This window comes from Panthera tigris, chromosome D1, assembly GCF_018350195.1.
Source record: "Panthera tigris isolate Pti1 chromosome D1, P.tigris_Pti1_mat1.1, whole genome shotgun sequence".
Classification (NCBI taxonomy): Eukaryota; Metazoa; Chordata; class Mammalia; order Carnivora; family Felidae; genus Panthera; species Panthera tigris.
Window position 1 is genome coordinate 20,443,309 of NC_056669.1, and position 13,476 is coordinate 20,456,784.

The 13,476-nt window shown below is 50.1% G+C and overlaps 1 protein-coding gene across 4 annotated transcripts in view; it reads left to right on the top strand.

The window, feature by feature from the left end:
• The window catches only part of GRAMD1B (GRAM domain containing 1B), a 241,443-nt gene that overhangs the window by 111,577 nt on the left and 116,390 nt on the right, over window positions 1-13,476 (top strand). The window lies entirely within an intron of this gene.

Consider the following 13,476-nt stretch of genomic DNA (forward strand, 5'->3'; position numbering starts at 1 on the left):
CAATTGTCAGGGTTCCTCACGTTGCCAGATCTTTATTTGGTACATTCACAGAATGGCAGGAACTGTCAAACAGCCAGGGCTGTAGAAAAAGGAGCTATTTTACTAAGGACGTTTTATGTACACAGTGTTAGTTTCAACAAAACGTGGTCTCGGTCGACCAGGAAGCCTTTCAGTGGTAGGAAGGTTGAGACCCAGACAGGGCAGGGGACTAACCGAGCGCTGAGGCCAGGCTGTGTGCGTTCACGTATCCATTTCTGCGTGCAGACACGTGCGCCCCAAACCCTTGTTAAGATACTGGGGAGCCTGCTAGAGTCCAGACTGTGAGATGGATAGAGAGGTTTCCTCGCTGGCGGGCTGTGTGGTGTCCTAGAAAGACAGACCCAGACCTTGAAGTCAGACCCACTTAGGTGTTCGACTAACCTTCTTCCTTATTAACTGCATTTTTAAAAGCACCTTACTTAGCTTTACTCACCCTCGTTTACTCATCTATGAAAGTCGTTCCTTGAAAGAAATAAATGAGATAATATGTGTAAGGTGCTCGGTACTTAGCAGGTGCTTAGTGAGTGGTAGCTGCTAGTACTCTGATGATGTGAGATTTCACTCTGTTTCCTAGCGGATCTGTATATACTCTGCTGTCCTTGAAGAAGCAGAGACAGAAAGAACACGTAGGATATTGATCGCCCGTAAAATGTCAGATGTGGACACTAAGAATAAATAGATGAAAGCCTGGTAGTTCCCCTTGGGCACCTTGTTGTCTCATGGTGAGACACACCTATAATGTCATGTTTTATAATGGACTCGGAATTCTGTATACAGTAATAACACGGAAGAATTTGTTCACTTAACGCGTCTAACCCTGTGCCATGCGTCTTGCACAGACTCTGAAATGCAGTCCTCTCAACAGCCCCGTCAAACAGATGCTGTTATTACCTGCACATTAGAGTGTAAGAAACGGAGGCTCAGTGGAGGTACCAAATTTGCCCCAGAGTAGCACAGCTACTGTGCTTGGGGCGAGAGCAGGGAAGAGGGAGGAGGAGCCCGAGGGATCCAGAAAGACTCCACAGAAGGAGATGTGCCTCGCTGAGAGCTACAAGATGAGTAGGAATCTGTCACGCGGGCTGCATTCGCAGGCGACAGAACAAGCTGTACATAAGCAGGGAGGCGTGAGAAAGCCAGGCAAGTTCAGGGACTTCAGATACTTGGGTATCGCTGCCGATCATGTCCCAGGAGGGGAGTGGCTAGTGAGTGGCTAGCAATCATCTTTGCACAGGTAGACAGGTGCCGGTCCTGCCACAGCCCGCTGTGACAGAGTGGGCTTCCTCATAGGGGAGGAGAAGTGAGGGAGAGGTTTTGATGAAGGGGGTGCCCAGATCACTTACAGATACTCTTGTGACAAAAGTCACTTTGGTCCTAGTGGGAGAGATGGATTTAAGGGGCTTCGTTGAAAGCAGACAGACAAGGAAGGAAACTGACAATGATTTACCTAATCGGTCCCTCATTTAACAAGCATTTATTGAGCACATACTATCAGCTAGCTACTCTTGTAAACGTTGGGGGCCGCAGCCATGAACAGGTAACTTGTCCCCCATCTCTTGATGCTTATGTTATAGCAAGTGGACACAGATATAAACAAACAAGTGAATAAGAAAGCACCAAATGGTAACAAGGGCTATAAAGAAAATGAAAAAGAGTGATACAGCGGACCAAGGCTTTTTAGGACAACTCTTAAGCGGGAAGGGTCACCTTATTGACCTGGTGATGTTTAAGCCAAGACCAGATGGGCACATTTCTGAATTAATGGTAGTGAGAACGGAAAAGGAGGAACCAACTGAAGAAGTTTGTTAAGTAGGTTTGGCAAAGCTTATCTACATCTGGGTTGAGGAAGGGTACCTAGTGTGAGCCTAAGGTTTCTAGTGGGGCAGCAAATAAAAGGTAGCATAGTCCACAGGTTTAATGCCTACCTGGGTTCTGATTATGCTTCCAGCTGCATGCTGTGTGACCTTGGGCAAACCACTTCACCTCTGTGCCTCAGTCTCCTCATCTATGAAATGGGTATAATAATAGTTCATACTTCATGAGTTATTGGGAGGAGCGTGTGTATGTGTGTGTCGTCTACGACGATTTGAATAGTGCCTGGTACATGGCTGGTATTTTACAGGTGCTTGCTATGATTATTAATATATTATTGTTATTAAAATACTGAGTAAAGGGGGAAGAATTTGAAGTGCGGAAGTGATAGTGGATTTAATTTAGACACGTCGAGCGTGTTGGTGGAGAGGTAGATACACTAGCCAGTGGCCTGCACCTGTTTGAAGCTCAGGAGACAGGACTAAAACTACTTGTTTGGCAATGAGATTGTGGTCGAGGCAAGAGTCAGCATCAGCAGATTGTAAACAGAAGGCAAAGGAAGACGGAATTTGCAAAAGATTGCCCAGTAAGTAGAAAAGACAGAAATACAGATGTGAGAAGGAAGAATCCAAGAGGAAAGAGATAGGGAAGGTAAGCACTAAACAGGACCTTCTGCAGTGGCCGTTAGGATGTCACTGGGAACCACCAATTAGTTTTAGAAGGGTGTATGGGAAGGAAGGGAGAAGAGACTGAACATGGAGAATTTATTCTAGGAGTTTCCCTGGGAGGAAGAGAAATAGAGATGAAAGCTAGAGGAGAAAGCGGGGGTGATTGGGGAGAATTTTTGTTTTAATATAGGGAGACACAAGCATGCTTTAAATCTATGAAGTAGAAACCCACAGGTCAAGGATGTGAATTTCAGAGAGGACATCATCCATTGATGCACTCAACAAACACTTACCAGTTGTGCAGTAGGTATTCACCGAGTTTCCAGGCTTGTCGAGGAGACAGTATTAACACACCTCAGGGTATGGCTTAGAAAGTACAAACTTGGGTGTGTGCATTAAAGGAAGGGTCCCGGGAGACAGTATATCGAAGAAACTGGCCCCAGACAGAGGGGGCGGGGCCAGAGTGGAGTGGTTGAGTTCAGAACAGGTGAGCAGGAAGCAGTGGGATGAGATGAGATGAAATGGGGCAGGAACTTGGTTGGCCACGACCAGGACTTGAGTCTTTATGCCAAGAGCATCAGGAAGCAATTGAGAGTCTTTAAGAAGGGAGGCGACAGCATCACATTTGCATCCTGGAAAGATTGCAGTGTGGGGAAAGGGTGGAGGCGGCCCTGGCGGGTGCAGGGAGATCAACTGGGGCAGTTACAATAGTCCAATTAAGGGATGTTGGTGGCTTGGATTTGAGATGGTGGTCGTAGGGGTGTGTGTGTGTGGTGTGTGTGTGTGGGGGAAGCAGATGGATTCAGGATACATTTAGAGGATTAAAATGTTCAGGACTTGGTGATGGATTGGATTTAGAGTGTGAGAGAGCAGGGAGGTCCTCACAGTTGGTTCTGGGATTCCGACTTGGTCAGCTTGGCTGGTACCACCTACTGAAGATAAGGAAGCAACGTTTCGGAGGAGGCAAGGAAAGATAGATCTAGATCACAGGTGAACAGATTGGCCTTGGACAGACCATAATGGCTGTGGATGCAGGTGAGTTCACACGCCATGTGGTGGGAAGGCGAGAAGGCTGATAGCAGCAGGATCTGTTTTCTCCGTGTAATAGGAACAAAGATTATTTCCTAAGATCAAGGAAGGTGGACGGAGAATAAGTGTGAGCTTTGGGTATAATCAGTTTGGGGGTGGCCTGTGTCACCTTTTCTCTGACGGGCTGAAAAGATGCCCACGTCTTCCGTGTCTCACTAGAACTCACCCTTGTTTCTTCCGGTTGGGGAAGGGAGAGCATGTTTTTTCACCCCTGTCTGAGAGGCTGTGGTTCGTTCTGTACAACACTGGCCTCCTGGTATGTGCTGTGTGGTTCCCTTCTCTGTCTCCCCCTAGCCCAGGAGACCCCGGAGGACAGAAACGGTATCTCTTCTGTCTGGCATAGCGTAAGTGCTCGGCAGATGCTTGTGGAATTCGTGAACGAACAAATGGAGGAACCAAGGTAATGGAATTTGAGGCCACAGGGCAAGCCTCCGGGGTGGAAGGAAAGGAAAGGCCAGAGTGCAGGCTCAGGAATTTCACCTCAGGTCTAGCCGCCAGAATCCATAGCCTCCTAGTAGAAGGAAAGATGCTTTCAGTTCTGCTGATCCGATCCCAGAAATTGGCCCCAAATAGCATATTTCCAAGAGCACCGTAGTTCCATCTACCTGCCCGGGCACTGAATTCCCCGTGGCCCCGTGGACACTCAAGTGACCTCTCGGCCAGCTCCCTCACCACGAGGAAGGAGCCCAGTCGCAAACCCTCTGGGAGCGGTGCCCGCGGGCCCTCCCCCTCCCTCTGGCACCAGCAGCTGACATCACATGTAGGTACAGCCCCGTCCTCCCTGGCGGAGGACGAAGGAGAGGAGGAAACTCACCAAGTGCCCAGAGCCTTGCCAGATGTTGAAAGACGGAGAGGGGCTCTGTTCCGAGCTGTGGCTTGGGCCGCAGCCAGAGGGGATCCTGGTAACAGGGAGCCTCAGGCTCTCCCTCCCCGGGGCCCTCCACCTGCCTGTGTCTGGGACTGAACACCAGGGCCGGGAGGGCTCCCGTGCAGGAGCTGCGGCGGACAGCTGAAGGAGCCGCGAAAGCAGCACGTCCATGCAGCTCCGGGGTGAGCCCCGAGCCCTTGAGGTCCCAGCTGCCATGTGGCGGGCCCTCCCCTGAGCCCAGCATGGTACAGAATCTGCGCTCCGAGACGGTCTCCTGCAGCACGGCCGTGAAGCAGGCCTGTCACTACCACGTCTCCTCCCTGAGGAAGAAGCTGTTCTTTCTACGAGCCAAGTAGGTGGCAGGGGGCCCCTGGAAAGTAGGACACGAGGACTCGGCCCTTGGCCTGGTCGGGGTTGACCCGGGGCTCTTCACAGAGGCAGGAGGGCTTTGGGGGGCTGGCCCCCGTGTTCGGGGGCTGTTGTGGTTCTTTGCCAAGTGACAGCCCCTCAGGAGGGAGGAGCGGGCTGTCGCAAGAGGCTGAAGGTAAGGGATAGAGGGGTGCAGCCAGGCGAGGCCGTGTGGCCTTTGGTCGGAATGGATGGAACGCGTGACTGGGCCTTACTGTCTGCCAAGGAAGTGTCCAGCTCTCTCCGCTCTTCGTAACTGGCCAGGGATTGTTAATTTTCCTCCCTCGTGGTACATCATTAGGTTGGTAAAGAACTTGGAGGTCCCAAGAGAAAGGTGCTCTAGAGAATGAAATATTCTGTCCGGTGCCTTTGGGGTGTCGACAGTTCCATTCCAGTGAGAGAGAACCTATGAGTGGGGTATTTGCGGGGGTGCGGACTCTGTGCGTTCACTTCTTACAAGGTGTAGTCACTTGGGACTTTGCTCTGACTCCAGAGCCACTCGAGCAGACTGCCGGGGAGACGTGAGGATAAACCGGGTGTGGGGCGCTTTTTCCTGGTGGGGGGGGGGGCCCTGTACCGGAACTGTGGTACAGTGGCTCTCTGGTGAATATGTCCCTTTGTGACAAGCAGAGGGGAGGAGGTGTCCTGGAGGAGAGAGAGGTTCCAGCCCCTAGCGTCTGAGTTAAACTCAGAGCCTGACGGGCGTTGGAGAGAGAGGGGCACGTAAGCCTATGGGCAGCAGTAACTGGAAGGAAAGGTAGGACAAATGGAGGAAAGGTAGTGAGAGAGGCTGAGTGGAGGTAGATTGGGGATGGAGGTGCAGTAGATGATCTTGATTCTCTCTCTCTGTCTCTCTCTTACTCTCTCGCACACACGGAGGCATGGATGCCTGCCCATAAGTGTTTAGCCAACTGTTGATAAGAGTTGTCTCCCCTGAGGTGTTCTCATGGCAGAAGTTTTGAGGGCAGTGAACAGAGACTGAGTCCTTCCTCTTACGAGATGACTCCTCAGGTACTGACCACCCAGTACCCTGCACACAGCAAAAATCCAAGGGATAATGGCGGAAGAAGAGATTCCCCGACCCTGTGGTACGGTGCTGGGGGCAGAGACACGATCCCTCAGCGGTCGTCTTGTGGAGCTCAGAAACGCTTTGAAAACCGAACAACCTTCGATTAAGCTCTGGCTCTACCACCTATTGGCTCTGGGGCTCTCGCAAAATCCTGCCCTCTCTGAATGTTTCCTTCCTTAAGAATAGAGATAGCTGTACCTCCTTCGTGGAGGCTGTGAGAATCAAAATGACACAAAATGGAGGAAGGTCTTGGCCCTGTGTGTGGGACACAGTAGATGTCGTTGTGACTGCCAGCCAACAGCAGACTCGGGCTAAACCTGCGAGGAGAGCGGAAGGTGAGTTTTGAGCTGCTGGAGAGCTGTGTGTAGGTTGGAGAGCTTGGTTCGGGTAAGCCACGAACAAGTCCGCAGTGGCCAGGAGAAGTCAGTCAACGTAAACCCCGGCCTTCACTTGCCCAGCTTATTTTCCATTTTGGCGCTAACCATCTTGTCGCTGTATTTATCTGTTGGCCTGGTTGTCGTCTGTCTCCTCCACTAGGGCCCTAACTAAGCTCCATGAGAGCAGGGGACTGTCCTTGCTTCATTCACTAGTGTGTGCCTGACACGTGGTAGGTGCTCAGGAAAGATCGGTTAAAGGAGGGGCGCCTGGTGGCTCAGTCGGTTAAGTGTCCACCCGACTCTTGATTTTGGCTCAAGTCATGATCTGAAGGTTCCTGGGTTCGAGCCCTGCACTGGGTTCTGTGCTGACCGTGAAGAGCCTGCTTAGGACTCTCTCTTTCCCTCTCTTCTCTCTGCCCCTCCCCTGCGTGTGTGTGTGCTCTCGCTCGCTGTCTCTCAAAAATAAGTAAATAAACCTTAAAAAAAAAGAAAAGATTTGTTAAATGAGTAAATGGGCGCATGAGTAACTATCTAAGACGTTTTTGCCAGCCTCTCGCGTTCTATAATCGTGGGATTCCGTGACTATGCTCCAGACGGAGGGCCACGGACTAGCCCCTCTGTATCTGTTAATTGTGTGACGTTTTCATGCTCGTGGCCTGTGGTTAGTGACCGCCCCTCACCTGTTGTTCTCCTTTCTTGGATCCACGTACTCCTATCCTTGGGGGATGGTCTGGTCTTGGACAGACAGCACACATGGCATTTGAATAGGAGGGAGAAGGACCTTATTTTAGGTCTGCGCAGGGAAGCAAGTGGGTGTTGCTGCTTTCCCCTCCCTTCTCCAGTTCCCAGTTTGTAGTTCCTCGCTGGCAGTCCTGGCTGCTTCCGTCGCTGTCAGCAGAACTGTCTGCAGGTGTAACCGTCACCTGCTCAGTGTTTCTCCTACCCCAGCGTTTCTCCTTTCCTGCCCAAGAAAGGGGGATATTAATTATAGCTCAGCAAACGACGCTCACTCTGCTGATGCCATAGTTGGGATTTAGATTGGGACAACTGGCAGGCAGATGGTAAACCTCATTCTCTCGCTTCCCCCCCCCTCCTGCCGGGTGAAATCCCATCCTCCTATAGCCAGGGTGAAGAAGGAATGTGAGTGGGTGACAGTTCTGGGGGCTCAAGCAGGGACTCCACTTCCGGCTTGCCCTGCTCTGCACCGCATTTTTTTGCCTCCCTCTTACTCCAGGGTTGAGACGCAGTTGGAGGTCAAAATCCAGAGTTCTCTTCTCAGCTTGTCACTGATGAATCCTGTGAGCTCAGAGCACCTGTTTGCCGAGACCACTCCCTGCTTTCCCCGTCGTACCCGAAGTCGATACTCCAGCCTTGTTGCAAACCCCTGTCTCAGTGAAAATTTTCTGAGCTATCTCCACCAGTGTATATTTATATAAATTATATGCGTGCACTGCTGTACTAAATGTTTTGCTTATTACAGACGTTTTAAAAGGGTTAGATAAAAAGAAACATAATATACATGAGTTATAATATTTTGCATGAGTAAGTGTTCCTGTCCCTTGATGATGAACAGCCTACTTGGGAGACCAGGGAGGCCGTATCGCATGGGTTTCAGAATCGTGTGCATAACTTGTTCAGTGTGCAGATTTCCTGGGCTCTTGTGAGTGGTGTGGACTGGGGTGGGCCTAGGAATTTGCACAGTGAACACATATCCCAAAGTGATTCTGACTTGAGTGGTCTTGAACCTGGCTTTGAGAAATGTGCCCCGTTGCCCAAAGCCTCCTGTTATCGCTGAGCTAGTTAGCATCAAATACACAATTTAACAGTGAATAGTAACAGGACGGGGAGAGCCCAGTGCCCTGTTCCTGGCCTGTGGCGTCTCTTTTCAGGGAGCCTCTGGCAGACCCGTGGCTCCCTCAGGGACACTGGTGTCGTGCCTAGCTCCTGTTTTCCCTTATTGGTTGCTCCGTAGACCAAGAATCCCCATTCTGCAGCAAGGAGAAAGGTGGGCAGGGTGTGTGTGCATGTGCGTGGGGATATGTAATTAAAATAATCATTACATCTTATCTGTCACCAACTTTCTGGACTGCTCAATGCTTCTTTTCTTCTTATCCTTTGACGGGTGACCAACAAACAGTTCACAGCTGGGCTCCCTCCTTCTCTTTGCCATTTCCTAGTCTGAAGGTGAAGGTCTCCCATCAAAATGCAGAGGAAAGCATTGTAACCCTGGTTCGGATGGTCCCAGGATTGGGAGAGGGGCTGAGGGAGCGGACGGTGTCCGAGTACCTCCCCAGAGGTTCCGTGCTGTCAGCGCAGAGCCTGATGTGGGGCTCGATCTCACAAACCATGAGATCGTGACCTGAGGCGAAATCAAGAGTCAGACACTTAGCTGAGCCACCCTGGCGCCCCTCCCTTGTGTCTTTTGTATGTGAACTGGCTGGGTGATTCATGAAGTAGAATTCAACGCCAGACTCAAAACTCTTGAGTTTATGAACATGGCACCACAACAGGTTTGTTTGGGGATCCACAGAGCGACCAGTCTTACCTGTTGAACTCCTTTCTCCCTAGACGTAAAACACCCATGTTTCCTTTTCTTGGCATCTTAAACAGTGGGTGGACGTGAATCTGGCCAGGAGTGTGTATGTATCAGTTGTCCTTACAAAGTGGCCTGAAGTGGCCCTAAAGAAGAGATTTAAGGAGGCTAATACCCTCTACTCCTTCCTGATCCGTGAATTTCTTCTTCAGTACCTACATCAAATGGTTAGCTGCCTCTCGGTGAATAACTTCCATAGTCAGGAGATAAACTGGGGTTTCTCTCAGTAAAGAAACTTAGAATTATAGGAAACTACAGAGAATCTACGCATGTGATGAATAAATCCAAGACTATGAAAAATGCCTGTGTACTTAGTTTGTGGGCATGTGAGGTATCAATTGTCATTACTACTAATATCTGCTGTTTTGAGAGTTTATTATGTGTTCAGCACTGCACTTTACATGTGCTTTAGAAAGCGTGATTAAGAATTCAACCGTAATAGCAGGCCTATAAGGACAGTTGCTGTTTTATCCATTGTCTTCTAGAGAAGGAAATGGAGGCTTAAATTGCCCACTGGCATTCTTTGTAAGTGATCAAGCTGAAATTCAACTCCAGAGATTTAAAAAATATGTTTATTCATTTTTGAAAGATAGAGACAGAGCACAAACATGGGTGGGGCGGAGAGAGAGGGGGACACAGAATCCAAAGCAGGCTCCAGGCTCTGAGCTGTCAGCATAGAGCCCCACGCGAGGCTGGGACACACGAACCGCGAGATCATGATCTGAGCCGAAGTCGGACGCTCAACCGACTGTGCCACCCAGGTGCCCCTGACTCCAGAGATTTTTATTTGCAACCTTTTATGACTTCCCCCTTGAGACAGCATCCATGTGGCTATCAGGACACTTGGGGCCCAGTGCTGAACCTTCTGCTTTTCCTTATGTCGGATGGATCTTCCTTCACCAGCTTCCTGGACCTAAAGCTCCAAATGTGGAGTGTGTAAACGAGTTTGTTAGTGAAAGTTATCTCTTGTGAAGCTTCAAGCTGGACGGAACAGGAGACAGATCGACAAGGAGAGAATAGACCCCGGTGATTTTGAATGATACATGTTAAATATGCCTGAGAGCCAAACAGTTGGGGTTGTTTTGAGTATGTTCCTTATGCCTTGTGGATATTGAGAAGTGCTGTAGACTTTTCACCAGCAAGTTATTTATAGGAAAGTTCTAGTACATTTCTGATGCTTTCTTTCAGTTTCACTATTATGCCTAAACCGCAGGATAAAATGGGTCACTCTGACCACTCTGCGGGTACCAGGTGAAGCCCCTATGGGTACCAGCCTGAGCTGCAAAAAGTTCACCTTCCCTTGGGGTCTCTCCGCTGGGCTCACCAGCACCCTCTGCTGGCAGTGGCTTTGCCGGAGAGGAGAGAGCGGGGCCACCTGAGCCCTACTCAGTAGTGAGATCAGTGTGAGTCAGCAGGCAGGAGGCAAGGGGAGTGCCCTGGACCCCACTTCTTCTACCCTGGAGGGTAGGACTGTCTAAGCCCAACAACTCCCGCCTCTTAGGACGAGGACACTAGGAGAAGGGACCTGCCATTGCAAAGGCAGAGGAGCTGTGGAAATGGGTTTGTCCGTTCTTCTTAGACCCTCTACTCAGATTCCTCTGGGGCCAGCGGAGTTCTTCCTTGGACGTCTATTTTCCTTGGTCCTTCTTTTCTTCCCCACTCCACTCAGCTTCTGTAGCTTAATGGTCTGTTTTTTGTTTTTAATTTTTTTAATGTTTTTTTTCATTTCTGAGAGAGAGAGAGACAGACAGACAGACAGAATCCAAAGCAGGCTCCAGGCTCCGAGCTGTCAGCACAGAGCCCGATGTAGGGCTCAAACCCACGAGCTGTGAGATCATGACCTGAGATGAAGTTGGACACATAACTGACTGAGCCACCCAGGCACCCCTGTGTTTTGTTTTCTGATGTGATTGCGACAGCCCTCCATGGTGGAGCCTGTATCCCTCGGGGATGTTGGATGGGGAGGGGGTTACCTAACAGCAGTCTGGAGGGGACAGTAGTCCCTGGAAGCATTCCCCTCCACATTGCCCTTTTTTGTGCCGGCTTTGCGTCTTTTCCCCTGCCTCTGGCCTGAGAATTGGCGGGGATCTACAGCTGTGTCTTTTGACCCCCGGCTCAGTTAATCCTGTGGCTTCTTATATGCTCTCACCCTGAATGGCTGTGTGAAAGGCTCCAGAGGGCTTGGCAGCCTGCGGTAGGTCTTTTGTGAAAATTGGTGCAGGTGTAGAAGGAAACCCCCAAAGCAGGAGGTGCAAGCACTTATCTGCCTTATGCTTTGGTGACCCTTCTCATTTTCTTTTATTTTCTTTTTAAAAATGTTTTTATTTATTTTTGAGAGAGAGAGAGAGTGAGCATGGAGGGGCAGAGAGAGAGAGAGAGAGAGAGAGAGAGAATCCCATGCAGGCTCTGCACTGTCAGCGCAGAGCCCGACGCGGGGCTCGAACTCACGAACGGTGAGATCGTGACCTGAGCTGAAATCAAGAGTCAGATGCTCAACCGACTGAGCCACCCAGGCGCCCCAACTCTTTTCATTTTCAAAGCACTTGCACAAAGTTGTCATGTGAAAGTCCAGTTTGGGGACCAGCTGCTGGCTGGAGGCCATATCATGAGGCCTGGAGGTGGCAGGGAAGGGCTTGTGTAATCAGAGCGCTGCGAGCTTCACGTGGACACCAAGTGAAGACAGAGGGACATTAGGGGAACTCGTGGAGTTCCCATTGTTCCCAACCCCTGACTGCCCTTAAGACAGTAATCGTGAAGACAGCATTATTTCAGTTAACATTTAGTGACTGTTCCCAGTATGTGTCAGTCACTGGGCTCACATTTAAATTTCACCATTTTGGTGTGCCCGGGTGGCTCAGTCAGTTGAGTGTCCGATTTCGACTCAGGTCATGATCTCACGGTTTGTGGGTTCCAGCCTCACGTCGAGCTCTATGCTGACAGCTCAGAGCCTGGAGCCTGCTTTGGATTCTGGTCTCCCTCTCCCTGTGTCCCTCCCCCACTCATACTCTGTCTTTCTCTCTCTCTCTCAAAAATAAACAATCATTGAAAAACATTTTAAAAATGTCTCCATTTTGTTATGAAACAGTAGTCCTCTTATCTCCATTTTAGAGTTTACAAAACTGAGGCTTAGAGAGGTTTTGTAATTCGCATAAGATCACACAGCTGTTTTAAAAAAATGTTTATTTTGAGAGAGGGCGTCCATGCATGTGAGCGTGGGGGGAGCAGAGAAGGGGAGAGAGAGAGAGATAGAATCCCAAACAGGCTCTGCGCGCCTGACTTGGGGCTCGAACCCACAAACCAGGAGATCATGACCTAAGCTGAAACTGAGAGTCTGACGCTCAACTGGCTGAGCCACCCAGGCACTCTGAGATCACACAACCCTTGTACGATGGGCTGGAATCTGAATCTCGGCAACTTGACTGTAGAGTTCAACCGCTATGCAATGCTGCCCTGTCCAGCTCTAGAGGCTAATGTTGAGGGGGTAGCATTTATATTCCTGTTGTTTGTGAGGCCTCAGGAATTGCTAGTGGCTGAGGGAGGCGGGCCTCCCTCCCCTTTGTCTATCTTGTTTTACCCTGAGGAACTCAGATGCAGAAGGGCACCGATACCGGCAAAGACACTCAGTATTGCACAGAGTACGAGTTTCCCTAAGCTGGCATCGTCCCTTTGTCCCGCCCGGAGTACTTGCACTCAAATAGGCCTGTTTCTCTCCTCTTGACTTCATTTTTTTTTTTTTTAATTTATTTATTTTGAGAGAGAGAGAGCGAGCAAGCACAAGCAGGGGACGGGGCAGAGAGAAGAGAGGCAGAATCCCAAGCAGGCTCCGCGCCATCACCGCAGAGCCCGATGCAGAGCTTGAACTCAGGAACTGTGAGACCATGACCTGAGCTGCATGCTTAACCACCTGGGCCGCCCAGGTACCCACCCCTCTCCTCTTGACTTCAGAGCTGAGGGTGCTGTCTTCTAGGTGACTGGTCCCAAAGCTACGTCTACTTCCTTTCCTCCTGGAACCTGAACCTTAACCCTTACCACCCACCTCACTCGCTCCAGTCCTGCCTGCTTGAGCAACCTCCTCCAGCCCAGACCCCCACAACACCGGGGCGGGCCCGCTTGGCAAGACCATTCTAGACTCGAACTTTGCATTGTTAGCTGCTGTCTCTCTAGTTTCCTCATGCTGGGCAGTTCTGTCCATCCATAGCTCCTCACAGATGCTTTGGTCATATCCTCTCGGAACTTTCCATTTTGAGTTTTTAATTTCTCCGTCTCCTTTCTCCTCCCACCTCCAACCTGATCGGCTTCCCTGATTTTCTTCGTCAGTCTTTCCTCCCCTTCTTTATTTTTGTTCGGACTCCTTTTTACTGTTCTTTGATGATTTTTTTCCCCAAACTCCCCCGCATGTCCCCCTTAATGTCCGCTGCCATTCAGTATTACTTGCAAGTGTCTCTGGTTGTAGTTCTTGTCCTTGTTCCTTTTCTGCCCTTTTTCTTATTCTAATGTCTGTCTCACTGCCCCCCCCCTCCCCTCTTGTCTTTATTCATCTAAAAACGCAGGTGGGA